Raw genomic sequence first — 24065 nt, 5'->3', positions numbered from 1 at the left:
GGTGAAGATCACAAGACCTGGCCCAGAGGCATCAGGGCTGATTCTAATCATTTCAGCAACTTACAACTAAAGGCACCTCCATGTTATCACTGTTAGCAGAGGAACAATGGGAGAGTTACCTGGTTTGTGGTTTTTAAATCATAAAATGTTACAAAGAGGTTAAATTTGCTCTGATAATCTTCCTGGCTGCCCAGATTAAATTTTTTAAAGCTCAAAGTCTTCTGTGATCCTCGAGCTCCCATCCAGTTAATGCACACCACTTGCTCTGCATACAGGGTCCTCCCTGACCTGGTTACAATGCCACCTTTCCTACCCGTCACACAGAACACAGTTATTTGTAGTCACATCAAGTGAATATTCTGGAACAAGGCAGAGCAGGTCTCCATTAATTAATGAAAATGATTACTTACACATGTGTCCTTTACCCCTGTAGTTTCTATCAAATAGGAATTAGTACCCCCTTGGAGAAGGAACACAATACATAGCTAAGTTTTTGTTAATTAATACATGTTTATATTTTAATTTTAAGAGGTTTTTCAAATTATAAAAGTAACACATAATCATGATAGGATATTCAAGTTGTATGTGAGGACACAAATGATTCCTTTAAACAGAAGTATCAGCTGTTAATAGTTTCTCATTTTGGTTTCAGAAACTTTGCACGTATATGCAATAATATATTTGTTGTAGTGTAAGCCTTTTTAAATACCATGTTCTACAGTTCACTCTTTTCACTTAATTTATCCTGGATGGCTTTCTACCTCAACAAATAGTTCCACCTCTTACCATTATAAAGATATGCCACCATTTATATAACTATTATTCAGTTCAGTCATTCAGTCATGTCCGACTCTGTGACCCCATGGACTGCAGCACGCCAGGCCTCCTTGTCCATAACCAACTCCCAGAGTTTACTCAAACTCATGTCCATTGAATTGGTGATGCCATCCAACCATCTCATCCTCTGTCGTCCCCTTCTCTTCTTGCCCTCAATCTTTCCCAGCATCACGGTCTTTTCAAATGAGTCAGCTCTTTGCATCAGGTAGCCAAAGTATTGGAGTTTCGGCTTCAGCATCAGTCCTTCCAATGAATATTGAGCACTGATTTCCTTTGCCTGAGTGCTCAGTCGTGTCTGACTCTTTGACCCCATAGACTGTAGCCCACCAGGCTTCTCTGTCCATGGGATTCTCCAAACAAGAATACTGAAGTGGGTTGCCATTTCCTTCTCCAGGGGATGATTTCCTTTAGGATGGACTGAGTTGGATCTCCTTGCAGTCCAAGGGACTCTCTCTTCTCCAACACCACAGTTCAAAAGCATTAATTCTTTGGTGCTTAGCTTTCTTCATAGTCCAACTTTCACATCCATACATGACTATTGGAAAAACCATAGCCTTGACTAGACGGACCTTTGTTGGCAAAGTAATGTCTCTGCTTTTTAATATGCTGTCTAGGTTGGTCATAACTTTTCTTCCAAGGAGTAAGCGTCTTTTAATTTCATGACTGCAGTCACCATCTGCAGTGATTTTGGAGCCCCCAAAAATAAAGTCTGTCACTGTTTCCATTGTCTCCCCATCTATTTGCCATGAAATGCTGGGACCAGATGCCATGATCTTAGTTTTCTGAATGTTAAGAGACATTTAAATTGTTTACATTTTTGCTATTATCATAATGTTATAATTAACACTCTTGTATTCATTTACTCAAATATTCATCAATAGTTATTGGTCTCTTTATGTGTGACATAAAGTGGGAAGGACTAGGTATATGTATCCGAATAATATTCCTTGCCTTGTGGAACTTACAATCTAGTAGCAGAAATATGTAGAATAAATGAAGACAATATAATTACAAATTAGGGAAAGTGCTATGAGAGAAATGAAGTGTACTAATGTAGAGTTAGCTAGGAACACTTACCTGAATACAGAGCCAGAGAAGGACTTTTTGAGAAGCTGACATTTAAATTAGGGCCCAAAAGTGGTACAGCATTCCAGTCATAAGGAACACCATTTGTAAAGCCCAAGGCGCAAAGGAACTTAACATTTTCCAGGAATGGAAAAGAGTCCAGTGTGGCTAAAAAATGGTGGATGAGAGAGTGTGGCATGAAATAACATTGGAAAGGTAGGCAGAGACCAATTGTAAAGTATCTTGTAAGCCTTGGTTTGAAGTTTGGGTTTTACCTGAAGTGTTATGGGAAGCCAGTGAAGAAATTCATTCAGGACAGTAATATGATCAAATATATTAAAAAATACAGATATGAATACAGATATAGGTGTATAAAAGACTACTCAGATACTCTGTGGAGAACAAATTATAATGAGACAAAGGTGAAGCCAAGAAGGAACCAATTCCAGTACTAGAGGCAAGATAGCCTGGTTTGGGCCAGGCTAGTGGCAATAGAGATAGACATATTTAAGATCTATTTAAAAGGCAGAATTGACATGAATAACAGGAAGGCATGAGGGGATTAAAGAAGATAAACCTAGACAATTAAGGAGTAGTGGAGATATTCACTGCATGGGGAAGATTAGGAGAGAATCCGTTTTGGGGGAAGGATGGATGAATCAAGGGTCCATTTTGAGCATGTTAAGTCTGAGATGCTTGGGAGACATCCAAATGTAGCATTGAGTATGCAGATTAATCACAAGTTTGGAGCTCAAAGGAGATGTTTGGACTGAAGATATAAATTTATCAGTGTATTTAAAGTCAGGTGAAAGCATGAGGACTGATGACACAGGCGAGAAACAGGATGAGAGATGCAGACTAACCTTCTTTAGGAGAGACAGTGCTCTGACTTGTATCGGAAGAATAGGATCCAGAGACGATCGTACATGAATTGAGAGATGGCAGGAAAGGAGCTCTCAAATCATGATTTCTTATATTGCTTAAAGTATAGGGCGAGGTCGTGGACTGAGAGGAAGGGAAGTGAGTAGAGAAGAGGATTTTAATAGAGGGGAAATGTACAAAATCTTGGACTTCCCTGGTGGCTCAGATAGTAAAGAGTCTGCCTGAAATACAGGAGACCTGGGTTCCTGATCCCTGAGTCAGGAAGATCCCCTGGAGAAGGAAATGTCAACCTGATAAAGAAGCTAGAGAAATATCGTAGGATTACTGATAGCACCAAGAACACATATGAGGTGTGGAATCATATGACCATATTTAAGGTGAAACCTGTCTGCCTGATTATATGCTTTTCTCCAGCTACATTCAGCTGCCTGGGTACAAAAATGGGGAAGACAGGTGGTTAAGGATGTCTTCGTGTATTGCAATAGGTCTGTAGTAAAAATACTTGGAAATAAAATTACTTAACCAAAGGGTGTGTGCTAAGTCACTAAGTTGTGTCCAACTCTTTGCAACTCCATGGACTATAGTCCACCAGGCTCCTCTGTCCATGGGATTCTCCAGGCAAGAGTACTGGAGTGGGTTGCCATTTCTTCCTCCAGGGGATCTTCCCAACCCAGTGATTGAATCTTGGGTCTCCTATGTCTCATGCATTGCAGGCAGATTCTTTATGCTGAGTCATCAGGGAATCATCTGCATCAATACATTTGCAGATTTAAGTGGAAAGTTTTAAAAAAATATATTATTTTCATCTCTGTCTCTTTCAATGCAACAAAAACAAAACAGTAGCTCAGCTGGTAAAGAGTCTGCCTGCAGGAGACCCTAGTTCAATTGCTGGGTTGGGAAGATCCGCTGGAGAAGGGATAGGCTACCCGCTCCAGTATTCTTGGGCTTCCCTGGTGACTCAGCTGGTAAAGAATCCACCTGCAATGTGGGAGATCTGGGTTTGATCCCTGAGTTGGGAAGATCCCCTGGAGATGGGAAAGGCTACCCACTCCAGTATTCTGGCCTGGAGAATTCCATGGACTATACGGAGTTGCAATGGCACCCTACTCCAGTACTCTTGCCTGGAAAATCCCATGGATGGAGGAGCCTGGTAGGCTGCAGTCCATGGGTTCACTAAGAGTCGGACACGACTGAGTGACTTCACTTTTACTTTTCACTTTCCTGCATTGGAGAAGGAAATGGCAACCCACTCCAGTGTTCTTGCCTGGAGAATCCCAGGGACGGGGGAGCCTGGTGGACTGCCATCTATGGGGTCGCACAGAGTCAGACACGACTGAAGTGACTTAGCATACAGAGTTGCAAAGAGTCACAAAGAGTTGGACACGACTGAGAGACTTTCACTTTCAACTGGATAACAGTATTATCTAAGACCAATGACTTAGAAATTTCAAAACAGAAAAGCTTAATATGATTTAAGGAGAAAAGCAACTTCCTTGTATAATTTATCCAGTGTATATGAAGTTTTTACTGCAGGTTAGTTGATTGAGTAAGGGTTTGGGGGGTGTGTGTGTGTGTGTGTGTGTGTGTGTGTGGTTGAAAATGCAAGGTGACCTACCTTGCCCTGAACAGATCCAAAGATACCCTGATTGAGCCCAGAGTGTACTCAAAGTGGTTTGCGGTTATTACCACTGATTTTTCACAGTGCTTTCCCACTGTGCATGTCTGTGTCAGCAAAATAGAGTGGTTTGGCTAGATATGATTGGGATTTGCTATGAGTGGGGTGGAGCTGTCAGATTTATATGGATTTTTCTGTTAAAAATATATGGCCTTCCTCTTTCATTCGCAGTAACTGTGAAGCTCATTTGGGGCTGCTGCTTCCCAATCACTTGGCTCCCCATGTTCTAATGAATTACAATACAATTCTCAGAGGGGCTACACTTCCGGCTGACACACCAGACCAGAAACTCAGAGTGGTTTCTTCTCCAAATTTCTTTCCGGGGGTCCACAATTTCATAGGTCTCTCCTGTCACTTACCAGTCAGAGGTTATTGTAACTAATTGGGTGTCTGTCCTCCACTGGCTCTCACAGTTTGATTTGCACACACTTAGCTCCACTGATGGAATCACCATGTGGGCTAAAGTGATGATCCTCTTGTTCTCCAACTCTTTTAAAAAATAATTCCAGCTCTGCCTCCGGAAATGCCCTCTTAAAACTCACATCACATGTTTTTCGATAAAATGACATGACTCAGAGAATATAAGCATCTAGAATTGTATCTCATAAAGCTCAGCTTTCAAAACTTAAGTGTGTTGAATTGAAGCCAGTCAAATGAACTACAAGCTGGCTGGAGGAAGACAAACAAAGAAGAGTGATGAGTGACTTTGGGCTGAACAGAGGGATGCCTGCTGTGAGGCTGTCAGGGATGAGGAACCATTTAATTGTTGTCTCTCTCATCATCATTCATAATCTAGAAGGCAGATGTTAAAGTCACCTTCATGAGAATGTAGGTGACACTGAATTTAGAGGCATTCTCCAAGGCATAGAACACGTTGGTGGAAAGTTCACAAAAGAAAAGGATATTTTCTCCAAAGTGCTCACTGCTGTAATAAAAGGTTCAGAGGTTATCTGACCATGCATGATATATACCTGTCCCAGATCTGAAGGGCCTCAGATAAGCAAATTGGGAGCTTGAAAACAGGGTTAATTTTACTGTCCACGTGCATTCATCAACTCTTTGTCTGTAGACCACAGGATACAGAGATCTATTTTTAAAATATGGTGGGCACTGCAGTGGCCTTGTGATAGGAACTGAGTTTAAATTAATGCTCAAAATTCTCCAAGCCAGGCTTCAGCAATACGGGAACCGTGAACTTGCAGATGTTCAAGCTGGTTTTAGAAAAGGCAGAGGAACCAGAGATCAAATTGCCAACATCCGCTGGATCATTGAAAAAGCAAGAGAGTTCCAGAAAAACATCTATTTCTGCTTTATTGATTATGCCAAAGACTTTGACTGTGTGGATCACAATAAACTGTAGAAAATTCTGAAAGAGATGGGAATACCAGACCACCTGACCTGCCTCTTGAGAAACCTATATGCAGGTCAGGAAGCACAGTTAGAATTGGACATGGAACAACAGACTGGTTCCAAATGGGAAAAGGAGTATGTCAAGGCTGCATATTGTAACCCTGCTGATTTAACTTATATGCAGAGTACATCATGAGAAACACTGGGCTGGAAGAAGCACAAGCTGGAATCAAGATTGCCAGGAGAAATATCAATAACATCAGATATGCAGATGACACCACCCTTATGGCAGAAAGTGAAGAGGAACTAAAAAGCCTCTTGATGAAAGTGAAAGAGAGTTAAAAAGTTGGCTTAAAGCTCAACATTCAGAAAACTAAGATCATGGCATCTGATCCCATCACTTCATGGGAAATAGATGGGGAAACAGTGGAAACAGTAGCTGACTTTATTTTTTGGGCTCCAAAATCACTGCAGATGGTGATTGCAGCCATGAAATTAAAAGACACTTACTCCTTGGAAGGAAAGTTATGACCAACCTAGATAGCATATTCAAAAGCAGAGACATTACTTTGCCAACAAAGGTCCATCTAGTCAAGGCTATGGTTTTTCCAGTGGTCATGTATGAATTTGAGAGTTGGACCGTGAAGAAAACTGAGTGCTGAAGAATTGATGCTTTTGAACTGTGGTGCTAGAGAAGACTCTTGCAAGTCCCTTGGACTGCAAGGAGATCCAACCAGTCCATTCTAAAGGAGATCAGTCCTGGGTGTTCATTGGAAGGAATGATGCTAAAGCTGAAACTCCAATACTTTGGTCACCTCATGTGAAGAGCTGACTCATTGGAAAAGACTCTGATGCTGGGAGGGATTGGGGGCAGGAGGAGAAGGGACGACAGAGGATGAGATGGCTGGATGGCATCACTGACTCAATGGACGTGAGTTTGAGTGAACTCCGGGAGTTGGTGATGGACAGGGAGGCCTGGCGTGCTGCGATTCATGGGGTCGCAAAGAGTCAGACACAAATGAGCAACTGAACTGAACTTAGCTATTCAACACATACTTACTGAGTACCAACAAGCCTTGTGCTAACACTGTGCTACTTTCTGGGACTATAGCTATGAAAGAAACAGACATGAACTCTTGCTCTCAAGCTCAGAGTCTATCTAGGGAAGAGACATAATAAATAAGTGACCAGATAAATAAAATAATTACTACAGATAATGAGAAATGCAATAAAGGTTTAGAGAAATCTAGTGAAGGGGCTATTTTGGATAAAGTGATGAAAGATAGATCCCTGAAGATGGACACTTAAGCAGAGACCTGAAGGATGAGAATGAGGTAGTTTCAATAAGAGCTAAAGGAAGCACTTTTGTGCTGGGGCCTTATAAGAGAGGAAGTCCAGAGGATTCATAGAACAGAGAGGAAGCAAGATGTAGCGAAGCAGGAGAAGAGTGACAAGACATGGGGTTGGACAGCTAAGCAGGAACCAGCTGGTAAAGGGAGAAAGATCACCATGAAGAGAGCACAGCCTCATCTTTTAGCTATTTCAAATCCTGAAAGATGATGCTGTGAAAGTGCTGTACTCAATATGCCAGCAAATTTGGAAAACTCAGCAGTGGCCACAGGACTGGAAAAGGTCAGTTTTCATTCCAATCCCAAATAAAGGCAATGTCAAACAATGCTCAAACTGCCTCACAATTGCACTCATCTCACACGCTAGTAAAATAATGCTCAAAATTCTCCAAGCCAGGCTTCAGCAATACATGAACTGTGAACTTCCAGATGTTCAAGCTGATTTTAGAAAAGGCAGAGGAACCACAGATCAAATTGCCAACATCCGCTGGATCATCAAAAAAGCAAGAGAGTTCCAGAAAAACATCTATTTCTGCTTTATTGACTATGCCAAAGTCTTTGACAGTGTGGATCACAATAAACTGTAGAAAATTCTGAAAGAGATGGGAATACCAGACCACCTGACCTGCCTCTTGAGAAAGCTGTATGCAGATCAGGAAGCAACAGTTAGAACTGGACATGGAACGACAGACTGGTTCCAAATAGGAAAAGGAGTACGTCAAGGCTGTATATTGTCACCCTGCTTATTTATATGCAGAGTATATCATGAGAAACGCTGGGCTGGAAGAAGCACAAGCTGGAATCAAGATTGCCAGGAGAAATATCAATAGCCTCAGATATGCAGATGACACCACCCTTACGGCAGAAAGTGAAAAACTAAAGAGCCTCTTGATGAAAGTGAAAGAGGAGAGTGAAAAAGTTGGCTTAAAGCTCAACATTCAGAAAACTAAGATCACGGCATCCAGCCCCATCACGTCACAGCAAATAGATGGGGAAACAGTGGAAACAGTGACAGACTTTATTTTTCTGGGCTCCAAAATCACTGCAGATGGTGACTGCAGCCATGAAATTAAAAGACGCTTACTCCTTGAAAGAAAAGTTATGACAACCTAGACAGCATATTAAAAAGCAGAGACATCACTTTGCCAACAAAGGTCCGTCTACTCAAGGCTATGGTTTTTCCAGTAGTCACGTATGGATGTGAGAGTTGGACTATAAAGAAAGCTGAGCACTGAAGAATTAATGCTTTTGAACTGTGGTGTTGGAGAAGACTCTTGAGAGTTCCTTGGACTGAAAGGAGATCCCACCAATCCATCTTAAAGGAAATCAATCCTGGATATTCATTGGAAGGACTGATATTAAAGCTGAAACTCCAATGCTTTGGCCATCTGATGTGAAGAACTGACTTATTGGAAAAGACCCTGGTGCTGGAAAAGACTGAAGGCAGGAGGAGAAGGGGATGACAGAGGATGAGATGATTGGATGGCATCACTGACACAATGGACATGAGTCTGAGTAAACTCCTGGAGTTGGTGATGGACAGGGAGGCCTGGCGTGCTGCAGTCCATGGGGTCGCAAAGGGTCGGATATGACTGAGCGACTGAACTGAACTGAACTGAACTGAAGAGCTTGGATTCTAGTCTAAGAGCGATTAGCAGCCTCTGACGGGATTTAACAAGGAACCCATCTGATCTAAGTTTGAGGAGGATTACTTTAGCTGCTCTGTGGAGAATGGATTGTAAACAGTCAAGAGTAGAGGCAAAGAAGTCTAGAGAGAAGGCTGTTGCAGACCAGATGGAAACTGATGGAAACTGATGACTCGGACTAGGGTAATGGAAATGAAAAGGGCTGAAGTGGGTAGATGAGAGTTGGAGGAGGAGGTAGAAATGAACTGGATGGGAATTAGTAAGGATAAGAAAAGAAACATTTTTTATATTCTGCCTCCTTTTATGCAAACCCCTGAATAGTATCATCTTAAATCACAACAGTGCTGTACAAACCCCAGAATGGGTTTGAGTCTCCTGAAAATATTTCCACCCTTCCCAAGCAAGGCTGAAAATTCTTGCAAGGGACTTGAGTTGGTGTTAGCACAGTTGGACACTGGCCCCTGTTGCAGAGTGGTAGGCCCCAGAAATTTATACCACCGTCATCTCCCTCAAGCCCAGTGAGCCCTGATCCTAACCTAGTCATGACCACACAAAGGCAGTCCTTTACCATCATTCACTTTTATGGTTGAGATTTGCTCTCCAGGCCTCTACCCTGCATTTATTTCTATGTGAATTCCTAACCCACCCTTCTTCCCATTAGTGTCATCTGTAAACTTAATGATGACCACATTCTGTATTTTAGCCTCCAGGTCGTTTAGAAACGATGTTCTCTGTATTTATTTTTGAAGTCATGAGCAGACGGCTGTGCTATATGAACACAGACACTGAAATCTGAATCAAGGAATGAGACTCGTTCCCCATGACTCGTGCTAAACTTTATACTATGGAGTTTAATTTAATATTGGAGTTAGTGTTATAATCAAAATAAAACTTACATCAGAGTTGATCTGAAACATCTAATAATGTGATTGTCATAATGCCACGAGAAATGATGCTTGTGTGAATGACTTATATACATTTCTATTCCACAGTTATACCAAAGCTATAAAGCTGTATAGTTTTCTCATAAGAATTGTCAGTTATTGTCTCTATCACCCACCTGAACACAGCTCATCGTAAAAGACAATTGTAATCCCTGTAGTTACAGGGATGCGGTTCCCTTGCTGTACCCAGTCCTCTCCTATACCTTCCCCCTACACCAGGTCCTCAAGTAGCATGCTACTTAAAGAGCACACTTCCAGATCCTTAAGGAGCACGCTTCTACATCTAACCGCACTGGAAAGACAGAGATAGCAGAAACTCCAGCTTCTGAGGCTGTGGACTTTTTGCCTGAAACAGTCATAATATCCCTGTTCTGTGGCATGACTAAGGAGTTTATAATGTTGGGAAATTACATCTTAGACAATACATTCTTAGACAACCCTTGATATAATCTTGCCTTGTTACTGTGGGAGCATCTAACCTACAAGACAGGTATTCTTGCTGGAGAGTTATATTAAAAATTTTAGGTTGAAACCTTATTTATATGGATGTTAAAAGCTGCCAAATGCTACTTCCCTCATGCTGCCAAATTCTCAAATTCCTTTATGGAAGTGAAATATTGAAGAATTTTTCTACCAGTCTCGCCCTTCTGGGGTTTCCCAGATGACAATAGTGGTAAAGAAACAGCCTACCAATGCAGCAGACATAAAAGACACAGGTTCGATCCCTGGGTTGGGAAGATCCCCTGGAGGAGAGCATGGCAACCCACTCCAGTATTCTTGTCTAGAGAATCCCATGGACAGCGGAGCCTGGTATGCTGCAGTTTAAAGGATCACAAAGAGTCAGACACAACTAAAGCGACTTAGCACGCATGCACACACATGCCCTGCTGAGCTCACATACTCCTCAGCCCACCCTACTCCTAATTTTTCACTTCCTGTTCTTCTGAAACCTGAAGGCCACAGAAGTAGATGTATGTCACTATAGCAGCCCATGGGTCTGCTTTGCTTTCTCTGAAACTTGTGGGCTTCACTTATCAGACCCAAGTTTCACCAGAGAAGAATCCTTCTATTTCCCTTATTAGCAGCTGCTATCTTTTCTTCTACTACCATGGCTTTTCCTTTTATAGTCAAAAACCCACTTAGGATCGCCCTTAGGCCTGTCTTCCCAGAAAGCAGCCCATCATTCTTTCTTGTGTTTTTTGGACTCCCACCCTATTTTACGGTATCCGCCTATGAAACATACAAGAAGAAGAGCTATTACCATGCCATAGCCTTGTTAAGAAAAGTGAAGACAGATCAGGCCACCTACATAATCTACAGGACCCCATGCAAAATGAAGATGTGGGACCTCAACTTTTAAAAATGCCATTAAAGGCACTAGAATGCAAAGCTTTTTTGCTTTCTGCCAGTCTCTCTCTTGACTCGGACATCTTTCACTTGCTATTTAATGTTGTTCTACGTAAAGAAATAAAATTTTAAATAATTAGCATGAATTTTGCCTTTCATCTTGATATTGTGCACGTGAGACTTAATTGTTAATAGAGCATTTAGGTTGTATGTGAATTACCAAATTTATACAATTTATATTTTATAGCCTATATATATGCGTATGTATTTTGTTCTTACCATAACAATGGGATCACCGCGCAAAATTAACTCAACTATTTTTACTTCACTTCTTGATGTGTGGACATTCTACCAATGTTCCCTACCTTCAGATTACTGATAAGTAAGAAAGGACTGATAGAAATAGGAACTGTGGGTTGCTCTAACTTTCCCTTTACTTCTGTTTTCATCTTCAGCAAAGTGATCGGCTAATACAGAGAAGTAATATGAGTAAGAAAGGACTTGATAGGATTCTTTTATGTTTCATAGAAAGCTACTGCCTTCTTCCTGTGTTTGAAATGAGTTCTGGTGTGACCAGAAAGTGTGGCCTCTTGAGGCTCTCAGCCCCTCTGCTTCTCACTTGCACACACTCGTCTTGCACTCCCACAGGTTATGGATTCACCAGAATTCTGTCCTTGTGGAGCTCATCACAAACACTCTATGTTAACTGGAGAGCAGAGAACTATAAACACACATATTGGTGCATCAGCTCTGCTCACATGCATGCTTCCGTGTCTCATTAGATTTCATTTACAAAACACAAAATGAAAGACAAAGTTATCAAGAATTTCAAGACAGCAACAGGAGAGCATTAAGCCAAATGCAGGGCTCTTTCGAGCACAGGGCCCTTCTGAGTATGAGGACGAACTCTTATAGGATTGGGGAGTTGGGAAAATAGGTGGAACAGAACCTTGACTTCGCCAAAGGAAATCTCATTATGAAAATCCCCTAACCTATTGGACTTTCTGCTCCAGTTTCTATCAAGAACATCTGAAAATTTTGTTTATATCTTCAGCTAAGGAAGTAGAGAAGATAGGCGGGAACTCTGCCAATTTTTTCATTCCAATTTACAAGGAAACTTCACGGAGGTCAAAGTGAGAGACCAAGTAGTGAACCTATATAACACAGACTTTACTTCTTAATTATAAGGGAAATTTTAAATGCATTTTCAGTGTCCCACTTATACTTTTAAAACAACTGCTGTCACTTAAAACTAAGAAATGGTGATCAGAGAAAAATTAGAATAAAATTTTCCATCCAGCTTCTTTTGTAGGGAGAATTTGACTTGTGCAATTCAAGACTTATGTCAGTGCTTTTGCAAATGTCAGAATTATCAAATTATGTAATGAGGTTTATAATAATGTCTTCATCAGGGTTCAATAAGCTGTTCTCCAGCTGGCAGTTTCCTGGAACTGGACTTTCTTTTGAACTTTGAAAATTTTGCACATTTCAAAGAGTCCATATTTTATTTCATACTGGGTTTCTGTGCCAAGGTTGCTGTTCTTTCCAGCTTCCCCATCAACTAATATTTCTTTGCACAAAGTCTGTAAAGCCCTGTAAATGAAGCTCTTACGGTTTGTAATGATTGATTTCCAATATGTGGGGAAATATTAAAGGTAATTACTGAGTTCGTACTTTGGCTTCCCATTTGTACTTATTAAGAATAATAATATATATTGGCAAAGTACTTGTTCCAAAGTGTTCCTGTCACTAACCTTCAATCCCTCCCTGAATAGTAAGGATGAGGTAATGGCTGGAAATAAAAACCTCTTCCAATGGTTCTGTGCTATGTCCAACCAGGAGGACAGGTTATTGTCTCTGGTCAGAGGGCAGCATCATTAAAGAAAAAAATCAAGCCCCAATCCAGAAAAAAATTGCCAAAGGACTACTTTCGTTAATCTCATTTCTAGTGTATTTTCTGCTGGGGATGATCCAGGTTGGCAACATGGCTTTGCCAGTTAGCTACCAGTCCTTCTCTTCACTTGATGTTGGCAAAAGTGGTCACCATGCCTAGACTCAAGGCACAGGATAGACGCAGTCTCTGTTGCCTCTGCCTCCTCCTCTCAAGATTCCCTAATGGAGGTGGCTTTTTCCCACAAGACCTACTTACTCCCATCCCGGAACTACCTCGAAACCCCACACATTTCTTTGGTTTTCATAAAAAGGAACAAAGTACCTACCAGCATCTATTATAGGAAATGAAGGGGAACAAAGGTTCTCTGTCCATTCCCAGCTTGATTCTTCATCTTTTCCATATTTCTACACACATGCCCTGGCTTTGGAGTAGTAAATATACTTTGGTGACTGAAAAGTTAATTATTATTTTAAAATCACAGAATGTCTGATAACAATGAAAATATCCTAAAAGCCATTAGATACTCAGTGTCTCCTTAAATGACAGATCTTACCTTGCACCTTGAAGTCTGATATACTGCGAGGCCTGGATCCACTCGAGATGGGCCTTGTAGAGCCGAGTCTGGAATCGAGACAACCTTAATGAACCCCATTCAAGCACAGACAGCATATCCTACACCTAAAACAGTAAAATGTGAAGTTATTTGGGACAATTTCCTGACAACTGGTTTTTAAATCTCTCTTCAGATGATCCTAGGGTCTATCAGTTGTGGCCTTCCCCAGCAATTTAACTCCTGGCCCAGGAGCAAGGGGAGAAGTGGGGAGACTAATCTAGTTATCTGCAGCCAGCATTTCTTTTCCCCAGGAAAGATCTTGACCTTAGAAGTGACTGAAGCATTGAAAGCCCCTTTCCAGTGTTCAGAAAAAGTAAAGGGAGCTAACCCCTTCTGCTAACCCCAGCTGAGAGTGAGGTGTATTTGTCCTGTGGAGGACGGATTGATAGACAGAGCTGCAAGTTGGTCATGCTTTCCCACCAGTTACACATTGTAGCCATTTTAGCTTCAGCCATGCATGCCAAATTGAATTAAATGCTTTTTAAAGTCTCCAAAGCAGGAAAACATCTTTCTCCAACTGGGTTTTTTTGTTGTTGTTGTTGTTAATGAGTGTCTGCACAATAAAGATGTGGTCTGTAGCTTGTTTTCCAAGGAGAAATCCAATTTGGCTCTGGGGGATGTTGCTGCTACTCAGATACAGTTTAATTCTTTAATTGAAACAGCTGCAAAATAGCTTGTGGACAAGGGAATGTTCCAAGGGCTTTCCTAGAGCTGTCTGGGTGGAGACCACCTTCACTTTGGGGTTCTGAATCCCCTGAGCTCATCAGATTTGTCAAGAAAATATCTCCTCTGGGATTGGTCGACCCTGACTTTGGCCTATTGGAGCTGTGGTAAGTCTGTGGCTGACTTCAACCGGCTTACCTCGACTCTTTATTATTCAGAAAGGTGCTAGCATTCTGCTACCCTGAACAAAGGAGTGAACCAGCTCCTCTCTAGACGCTTCCAGGAATCTCTGTCTTCTGTAGCCTGTCCAGAAGGCAGCCTGTTATTATGAAGCCTCTTCTCTAAGCACCTCACATGCACTTCCCTGATTTGTTCAAATACTTTGGGGACAAAAAAGGTTTGGTATAAAAGAGGAGATCTTCTCAAGGTCACATGCTTGTACCCTCTGTCTACCAACACCCAAAGGATAATCAGTTAGAGAGAGATGGGACCTCAGAGTTTACTCAGAATCTTCTTAAAGACATTGCTGGCTTTCACCAAGTTAAATTCTTGAGCTCTTCAAGGTGTGAAACTGTGTCCTAGTTATTTCTGTTTGTACAGTGTATCACAGGTGCCCAGCAAATGTAGAATGATGATGATATCTAGGCCAAAAAAATCTACTACCTATTTCTTCATTTCTGTTGTTGTTCAGTCGCTCAGTCGGGTCCAACTCTTTGTGACCCCATGGACTGCAGCAACCTCACGGACTGCAGCACATCAGGCTTCCCTGTCCTTCACTATTTCCTGGAGTTTGTTCAAACTAATGTTCAATGAGTAGATGATCCAATCATCTCATCCTCTGTCTCCCCCTTCTCCATTTCTAGTGACTGATGATAATGATGATGATATATAGACCAAAACCATCTACTACCTATTTATTCATTTCTAGTAAAAACTTGTCCCTGACCTGATTCTCCAAGAGTTTGATCACACAAGTAACTGGCCCCCAACTTTTTCTTAAAAGTGGCACTATTCACTTTTAACCTTTATCTTTTATGGCCCACTTTTTCTTTCTATCTTGTTCCTGTGTTTTTCTCCCATATATACTTAATCCTCTGTTTTCTTTTGATTGGCTAGTTACTTGAATTATATTTTGTCTACCCTGGACCTTACTTTTCCCATCACTCATCCTTTCTAAAATATATTCAAATACAATACATATTGTTATTTAGTTGCTAAGTCATGTCCAACTCTTTTGCAACACCACGGACTACAGCCTCCCAGGAAATCCATGGGATTTCCCAGGCAAGAATACTGAAGAGTTGTTTCCATTTCTTTATCCAAGGATTTTCCCAGCCCAGGGATTGAACTCAAGTCTCTCATACTGCAGGCAGATTCTTTACCACTGAGCCACTAGGGAAGCCTCAGTTCAGTTCAGTTCACTCACACAGTTGTGTCCGACTCTTTGTGACCACATGAATCGCAGCACGTCAGGCCTCCCTGTCCATCACCAACTCCCAGAGTTCACCCAAACTCATGTGCATCGAGTCGGTGATGCCATCCAGCCATCTCATCCTCTGTTGTCCCTTTCTCCTCCTGCCCCCAATCCCTCCCAGCATCAGGGTCTTTTCCAATGAGTCAACTTTTTGCATGAGGTGGCCAAAGTACTGGAGTTTCAGCTTTAGCATCATTCCTTCCAAAGAACACCCAGGACTGATCTCCTTTAGGATGGACTGGTTGGATCTCCTTGCAGTCCAAGGGACTCTCAAGAGTCTTCTCCAGCACCACAGTTTAAAAGCATCAATTCTTCGGCGCTCAGCTTTCTTCACAGCCCAACTCTCACATCCATACATGACCACTGGAAAAACTATAGCCTTGACTAGATGGACTTTTGTTGGCAAAGTAGTATTTCTGCTTTTTAATATGCTGTCTAGGTTGGTCATAACTTTCCTTCCAAGGAGTAAGCGTCTTTTAATTTCATGGCTGCAATCACCATCTGCAGTGATTTTGGAGCCCAAAAAAATAAAGTCTGACACTGTTTCCACTGTTTACCGATCTATTTCCCATGAAGTGATGGGACCGGATGCCATGATCTTCATTTTCTGAATGTTGAGCTTTAAGCCAACTGTCTCACTCTCCTCTTTCACTTTCATCAAGAGGCTTTTGAGTTCATCTTCACTTTCTGCCATAAGGGCGGTGTCATCTGCGTATCTGAGGTTATTGATATTTCTCCTGGCAATCTTGATTTCAGCTTGTGCTTCTTCTAGCCCGGCATTTCTCATGATATACTCTGCTATATAAGTTAAATCAGCAGGGTGACAATATACAGCCTTGACGTACTCCTTTTCCTATTTGGAACCAGTCTGTTGTTCCATGTCCAGTTCTAACTGTTGTTTCCTGATCTGCATATAGGTTTCTCAAGAGTCAAGAGTCAGGTTTGGTATTCCCATCTCTTGAAGAATTTTCCACAGTTTATTGTGATCCACATAGTCAAAGGCTTTGGCATAGTCAATAAAGCAGAAATAGATGTTTTTCTGGAACTCTCTTGCTTTTTCAATGATCCAGTGGATGTTGGCAATTTGATCTCTGGTTCCTCTGCCTTTTCTAAAACCAGCTTGAACATCTGGAAGTTCATGGTTCACGTATTGCTGAAGCCTGGCTTGGAGAATTTTGAGCATTACTCTACTAGCGTGTGAGATGAGTGCAATTGTGCGGTAGTTTGAGCATTCTTTGGCATTGCCTTTCTTTGGGATTGGAATGAAAACTGACCTTTTCCAGTCCTGTGGCCACTGCTGAGTTTTCCAAATTTGCTGGCATATTGAGTGCAGCACTTTCACAGCATCATCTTCCAGGATTTGGAATAGCTCAACTGGAATTCCATCACCTCCACTAGCTTTGTTCGTAGTGATGCTTTCTAAGGCCCACTGGACTTCACATTCCAGGATGTCTGGCTCTAGGTGAGTGATCATACCATCATGATTATCTTGGTCATGAAGATCTTTTTTGTACAGTTATTCTGTGTATTCTTGCCACCTCTTCTTAATATCTTCTGCTTCTGTTAGGTCCATACAATTTCTGTCCTTTATCAAGCCCATCTTTGCATGAAATGTTCCCTTGGTATCTCTAATTTTCTTGAAGAGATCTCTAGTCTTTCCCATTCTGTAGCACAGCATTTATAGAAGATGATTATTAATAGTAATATCAGCTGGTATTTCTCAGTGTCTGTTACTCACTAGGCCCTGGGCCTTTGCTTGCATTTTTATGTTAACCTTCACAACATCTTCAGAGGTAGGCACAAGTGTTATCCTGTTTTACAGATGACAGCCCTGAGGCTTAGAGGGGAGAGTAACTTGCCCAAGGTAGTAGTCACACCCAGGAAGTACTGAAGTTGGACTAAAATCCAAGTCTGACTTCAGTTAGTTCTGTTCCATTATAGATCACAAAAATAATGTCAAAGAGGTCTCCTGAATGAAACGAAACCTCTGTACCAGGTGCCCTCTCACTTTGTGAGGACATTCTCATTGTCAAAGCCCTACCCACTCAAGCCCAGTCTTCACTTACCACCTCTCAACTTCTTACCCACTTGAGGTGAAAGCTGTTAGTCACACTCAAGAGGCCTCCTTGATTTTCCCAGCATGACTTTGCCACCTGCCCTATCTGTTTCAAGAAGCTGAAAGAATATTCTGGGGCACTAGCCACTGGGATGAGAGCTTCCCCTTACTCCTGCTTCCTGAGTGAAAAGCACCAAAAGAAAGAAAACATTAATCAATAGGAACTGCTTCTACCTTCCAGAACTGGGCCAAACATTTTCCCAAACCTTGTCTCATTTAAAGTTCGTCATGATCAAGCAAGAAAGGTTCTCATGGTTGAGGAACTTGTGGCTTAAAGCAGCTGAGTTACTTGCAATGATCACAGATAAATGAAATTTATATAACTGGAATTTCCATCCCAATGTGCTTAACTCCAAAGCTCCTGCTTCTCTGCCTCTGCTAGGATCATACACAAGTGTCTGGAAATCCAAAGAGGTCCAGGGAACTAACTCCACTGCAAAAGCAAAGAGCATAGTACAAGTTTTCCATGCTTGAAAATAGTTAACTGAGGTGATTAGGAGGAATAGTCCTAAATCATTCTTAAGAACTTAGACATTCATCAAACATAAAATGTTAGGTTTAATGGGATACTATTTACTTCCACTGCACACTGCTGGTAAAGAATCCGCCTGTGATGTGGGAGACCTGGGTTTGATGTCTGGGTTGGGAAGATCTCCTGGAGAAGGGAAAGGCTATGCACTCCATAAATAAACAAGTATGAGTGCGTCCACATATATTTATGAGATACTCAATGAAGTGTGGGATGCACCAGTATTTTCTACTTTCCGCTTTCTAGGTCAGAGGTTTGCCAAATAAGGACCCCCAGGGGAGACTCGGCAGTATCTGAAGACACTTTTGGTTGTCACAACTAGAGGAAGGGTATGCTACCGGCATCTAGAAGTTGTAGGCTGGGGATGCTGCTAAACATCCTGCAGTGTGCAGGACAACCTGCCACAACAGAATCATCAGACCCAAGCTACCAAGAGTGTTGAGGCTGAAAGACCGAGCTCTATGTTTTAAGATCAAGGAAATGATACCTTTCTCCCAGGGTCCTGGCATTCTAGAGAAGGGATTATTCCTAGCATATTCCCATGCACCCTGCCTGGAACCAGGAATCTGTTTAGGGGAAACTCACTATTTTTTCATTTACTCTCACACTGCTGCCGTACTCATAGCAATTCTAGCACAGCATGTGGATTTTTTTTTTTTTGTACCAACCAATTATCTGACACCAGCTGGGTGCCCTACAATTCAGTGCAGTTCTGGCACCATCTCTCTGGCGTTAGTGTCACGTCCCACAACTTAAGGACACTGTCTTACAAGACTGCCCCAAATTCAGATGCCAATTGCAAGTCCCAGGTTGTCCCTGGTACTTTTGACCAACACCATCTCTCAATCAGCATTCCTTTGACTTTCTTCCTCAGATTTGATAACTTGCTAGATCAGCTCACAGAACTCAGGGAAACACTTAATCAGAGTATTATATGATGAAGGATATAGATGAATAGCCAGTTGAAGACATACATAGGGTGAGGTCCAGATGAGTCTTGTACATAGGAGCCTCCAACACATGGATGTGTTCACCAAACCAGAAGCTCGCCAACCCTCATATTTTAGGGATTTTATGAGGGCTACATCATGTAGATATTATCCATTATTAACTCCATTTATAGTTCCTCTCCCCTCTCCAGAGAATGGGGGAGTAGAGCTGAAAGTTACAAACTTCTAAATATACTTGGTCTTTCCAGTGACCAGCCCCATCCAGGAGCCCAGTAAGAGTAACCTCATTAGAATAAAAGATGTTCCTGCTGTTGCTGCTGCTAAGTCGCGTCAGTCGTGTCCGACTCTGTGCGACCCCACAGACGACAGCCCAACAGGTTTCTCTGTCCCTGGGATTCTCCAGGCAAGAACACTGGAGTGGGTTGCCATTTCCTTCTCCAATGCATGAAAGTGAAAATTGAAAGTGAAGTCACTCAGTCGTGTCCAACTCTTAGCAACCCCATGGACTATAGCCTACCAGGCTCCTCCGTCCATGGGATTCTCCAGGCAAGAGTACTGGAGTTCCTATCACCTAGGAAATTTAAGGTATTTATGAGCTGTGTGTCAGAAGACAGGTTCAAAGAACCAGGAACTGAGGGTAGATAATAATAATGTATAACTTATTACTTCAGAGAATCCCTCAGAGAATCAAGAAGAACCCAATGAATTTTGGAAATTTGACAATCCCTGTGAAAAGCAGATTTATTATTATCACTGGCTTTTCTGTTTGCTGAACCCCAACTTAAATTGAGATTCTGGCAGCCTGCACTCTTTATCTTCCCTGCAGTGCTCAGTTGATTATCACTTTTGTCCCAGGTCAGTTCTTCATATTTTGAAGAACTATGAATTCTTCATATTCTTCATAGCCCAGGCCTATTCTGGGCTCTGCTCGTGTCTTCAGAGTGCAGCCAACAGGGTTACAGGGCATCTTAGGGGGTAGATCAGCAAGGAGGAGGGTGTTTACCTCTTGCTTTTCCCTGTATCTAATTCAGCCAGTGAACTATGGCCTGCCTCTATTTTACTAATTCATAGCATTTGGAAGGGGGAGTGAGGATGGGACTGATTTTTATCTCCTGGCAGCACTTGCTCTGAATTTTTAAGGGAGCTTCAGACTGAATTCCGGAGAAGGCAATGGCACCCAACTCCAGTACTCTTGCCTGGAAAACCCCATGGACGGAGGAGCCTGGTAGGCTGCAGTCCATAGGGTCTCGAAGAGTTAGACACAACTGAGTGACTTCACTTTCACTTTTCACTTTCATGCATTGGAGAAGGAAATGGCAACCCACTCCAGTGTTCTTGCCTGGAGAATCCCAGGGATGGGGGAGCCTGGTGGGCTGCCATCTATGGGGTCACACAGAGTCGGACACGACTGAAGCGACTTAGCAGCAGCAGCGGACTGAATTCACTAATCAGTGAGACAAGATGTTTGGCTGCATACTGACATCTTACCCATTTGATCAGGCCAGTATATTTAATTCTAGCAACACTTTTTAATCATAAATTCAGAGAACTGCAGTGGTGAAATTTATCTATGTAATTTTAGTATTTTCATCCATTAATTCAAAAAATATTTATTCAACACTGAGGTTAGAGCTACAATTCTGCCACCTCAGTACCTTGCTTTATGTCTATGTCTAAGCCTCAATATCCTCACCTGTAAAAAGAAAAATAACAGTGCTTCCTCAGGATTTACTGGTGAAGTCAATGAGATAATACATGTGAAGCACATATTAATCACTCAAGAAATGTTTGTTGACATTGTTAAAACAAATATGGACCCTGGTGTCACTGAGGGTCTAGTGGAGAATACACTAGTAAATGGGCAATTAACAAGCACTATGAAAATCGCTATGAGGGGGAAATGTCTGGCTTCCCAGGATCACATACAAGAGAAGCCCAAACCTAAACATAGGCTTCAGAGAGGCCGCTAGAGGAAATTCCACTTAGGCAGAAACCCCCAAAATAAGAAGGAGTTAGCTAGGTAGGGCATGGGGGAAAGAAGTACTCTAGACTAAGGGAATGGCATTTCTGAAGACCCAGAAGTGTGGGAGGATAGGCCTTTCAAGGAACTGGAAGAAGGAAAGGAGAACTGCTCAGAGACAACTGTTTTCATTCGAGTGTATATCCTTCAAGTTTAATTGCAGAGACACTTTATTACCCCTCAAAAATAGAATCACTCTATTTTAGAGTCTGTCCTTTTTCTGCATGCTATACTGAACATCTTTTGATGTTGTTAAATATTCTTCTAAAATAGAATTTCTAGTGACTAGTCTAATTTCTAGTCACTAAGGGTCTTATGGCCATGCATTGTAGACAAGCCAGGCTACAAGCCCAAACCCTGATCACATCTCCATCAGCAGCTGCCCCTTGCCACCTTTCCAGCAGAGTGGTGCACACTCCAAAGCTCCAGTCTGCTCCCAGGAAGCCAGAGCCCAGGTTGAAGTCCAGGCTGGTTCTGGCAACAAAGCTTCTTCCCTGGCTGTACCCCTCCACCCCATACTGGGGCCACATCTTCTATGATACGACATGGTCTCTTAGATTTCTCATTGCCATTAGCTCTAATGAAATTCACCACCTAACTTACCGGCTTAAGGACTATTTTTCTTGCTAAGATTATAAACTTCATGTTAGCAGGAACTGAATTTGTCTTATCCACCACTATATTCCTACTGCCTAGTGTGGAGCCTTAAACATAGTACCCAGTCCATAAATGAATTCTAGCACCTCCTGTAAGTCAGGCATTCTACCAGGCATGGGCTTTAGGAATGGGTAAGTAGTCTTAGACCTAAAGGAACACGTGGTTCAGTGATTAATCCAGTAACTTCTGCAGCCTTCCGTCAGTTTCTTTCTCTTTTCCCATTTATTTTGGTTCAACTTACTCTATATACTGCATTTTCTAGCTCTCAGACCACAATTGACTTTTTGACAAATACTGAAGAAAAAGAAAAGATTTAAAACCTCTGTCATTCTAGTGTCATCTGTTATTTGTTTTCCCTCTCAAACTAATAAATGGACACTATTTTTCTTCAACCTCTCCTCATGCCTGATACACTTAAAGAATGTCTGTCCAGTCTCTCTTTGTCTCTTGAAAATTGCAATGCAGTCCTTGCTTTGGATTTTTTTTCTTGTTGACGTGAAAATCTAATATATTTGCTTTCCTTCTTTATGATTCTTATTGTTTGAAAAGTTCTGTTTATATTCCATCTTTCATGCAATGTCTTTTTGTTGTTTTTGTTATTATATATATATGTGTGTGTGTGTGTGCATTCTTTATTTTTTTCCTACCTGCCCTATGCATAAAGATTTTTTCTTCACTTTTCATGTCATTTCCTTTAGAGATATTCAGGAATTATTCCATTTGTTTAATTTTATTTGTGATTATATAAATGACACATATTTGTAGCAAAATAAAATAAAGAAGAGAAGGGGAGGAAGGAAGGAAATATAATTTGATTCTGCTGGTTTACATGAGGGAGAAATAAGGACAGTGAGAGAGGGAAAGTGAAGTTTTTTTAAAAAAAGGTTGGATAGATAGGGACCTGAGAGTAGAATAAGGGTGATAAAGGAGTCTGCAAACAGTGCAGAGAGCTAAGAAAAGGTGCAAATTTGATGTTCACTTTGGCTTTTAACCTACTATCAACTGACTTACCAGCCCAAATCCTAGATTCCCCAGGGAATCTAGACTGATTAAAGACTTAACTATGAAAGAAAAAACTCTAAAAGTTTTAAAAGAAAGCGTAAAATATCTTTATGAACTAGACACGAATAAGGATTTCTTAAACAACATACAAAAAGAAATGGATATTTTATGCCCACTGGATTGGCAAAAATTAAAGGTCTGAAAATAACAGGTGTTAGCAAGGCTGTGGATCACAGGGAACTCACACAGACACTGCTGGAGGACGTGTAAGTTGGAATAATTGGAATCACTTTGGAAAATAACTTGGCATTATCCTGTAAGCCTGAATATTTGTATACCTGCATGTAACCCAGCAATTCCTCTCTTCGGTTTGTACTGTAGAACAGTGCTTCTCTAACCTTATCAAGCATCTGAATCACCTAGAAAGCTACACAATTTGGGGGCCTCACCCCTGGACATTCTGATTCGGTACATCCATGATAAAGTCCATGGATTTCATTTCTAAGAAGCACCCAGGTGATGAGGCTGCTGCTGCTTTACAATCACAGTTGGAGTAAGTAAAGCTTCTCCAGATTTCTTTACCTGGGTCTTTGGAAACAGGAACAAGAATGTTCAAATATAAAAGGCAGAACACAACTCAAATATCTATTGGAAGAATGGATAAATAAACTGTAGTATTTGTATACAGTGGAGTATCATACAATATTGAAAAGGAATACCAAGTGGGCTTCCCAGGTGACGCTAGTGGTGAAGAACCTGCCTACCAATGCAGGAGACATAAGAAACACAAGACTGATCCCTGCGTGGGCAAGATCCCCTGGAGGAGGGCATGGCAACTCACTCCAGTATTCTTGCCTGGAGAATCCCATGGACAGAGGAGCCTGTTGGGATATTGTCCATAGGGTCACAAAGAGTTGGACCACTGAAGCTACGTAGCATGCACAAACTCTTAGTATGGGTACTACCTGAATGAATCAGGGCCTAATGTTACATCACAAAAGTAAGTCACAGAAAATCACATATCATGTGATACCATTTTTATAAAACTAACA

The 24065-nt window shown here is 41.6% G+C and overlaps 1 protein-coding gene and 1 long non-coding RNA gene across 4 annotated transcripts in view; one reads left to right on the top strand and one right to left on the bottom strand.

The window, feature by feature from the left end:
• The window catches only part of HPSE2 (heparanase 2 (inactive)), a 727458-nt gene that overhangs the window by 661312 nt on the left and 42081 nt on the right, over positions 1–24065 (top strand). The window lies entirely within an intron of this gene.
• Positions 1–24065, bottom strand: part of LOC123331313 — a 72042-nt gene that overhangs the window by 34511 nt on the left and 13466 nt on the right. The window contains exon 2 of the long non-coding RNA XR_006547869.1: positions 13543–13667. This is a non-coding gene — a long non-coding RNA (uncharacterized LOC123331313). The remainder of the gene's footprint in view (positions 1–13542; positions 13668–24065) is intronic.

Source organism: Bubalus bubalis, chromosome 23, assembly GCF_019923935.1.
Source record: "Bubalus bubalis isolate 160015118507 breed Murrah chromosome 23, NDDB_SH_1, whole genome shotgun sequence".
In the NCBI taxonomy this organism is placed as follows: Eukaryota; Metazoa; Chordata; class Mammalia; order Artiodactyla; family Bovidae; genus Bubalus; species Bubalus bubalis.
Note: the sequence above shows the minus strand (reverse complement) of the source record. Positions and strands in the feature narration are given on the sequence as shown.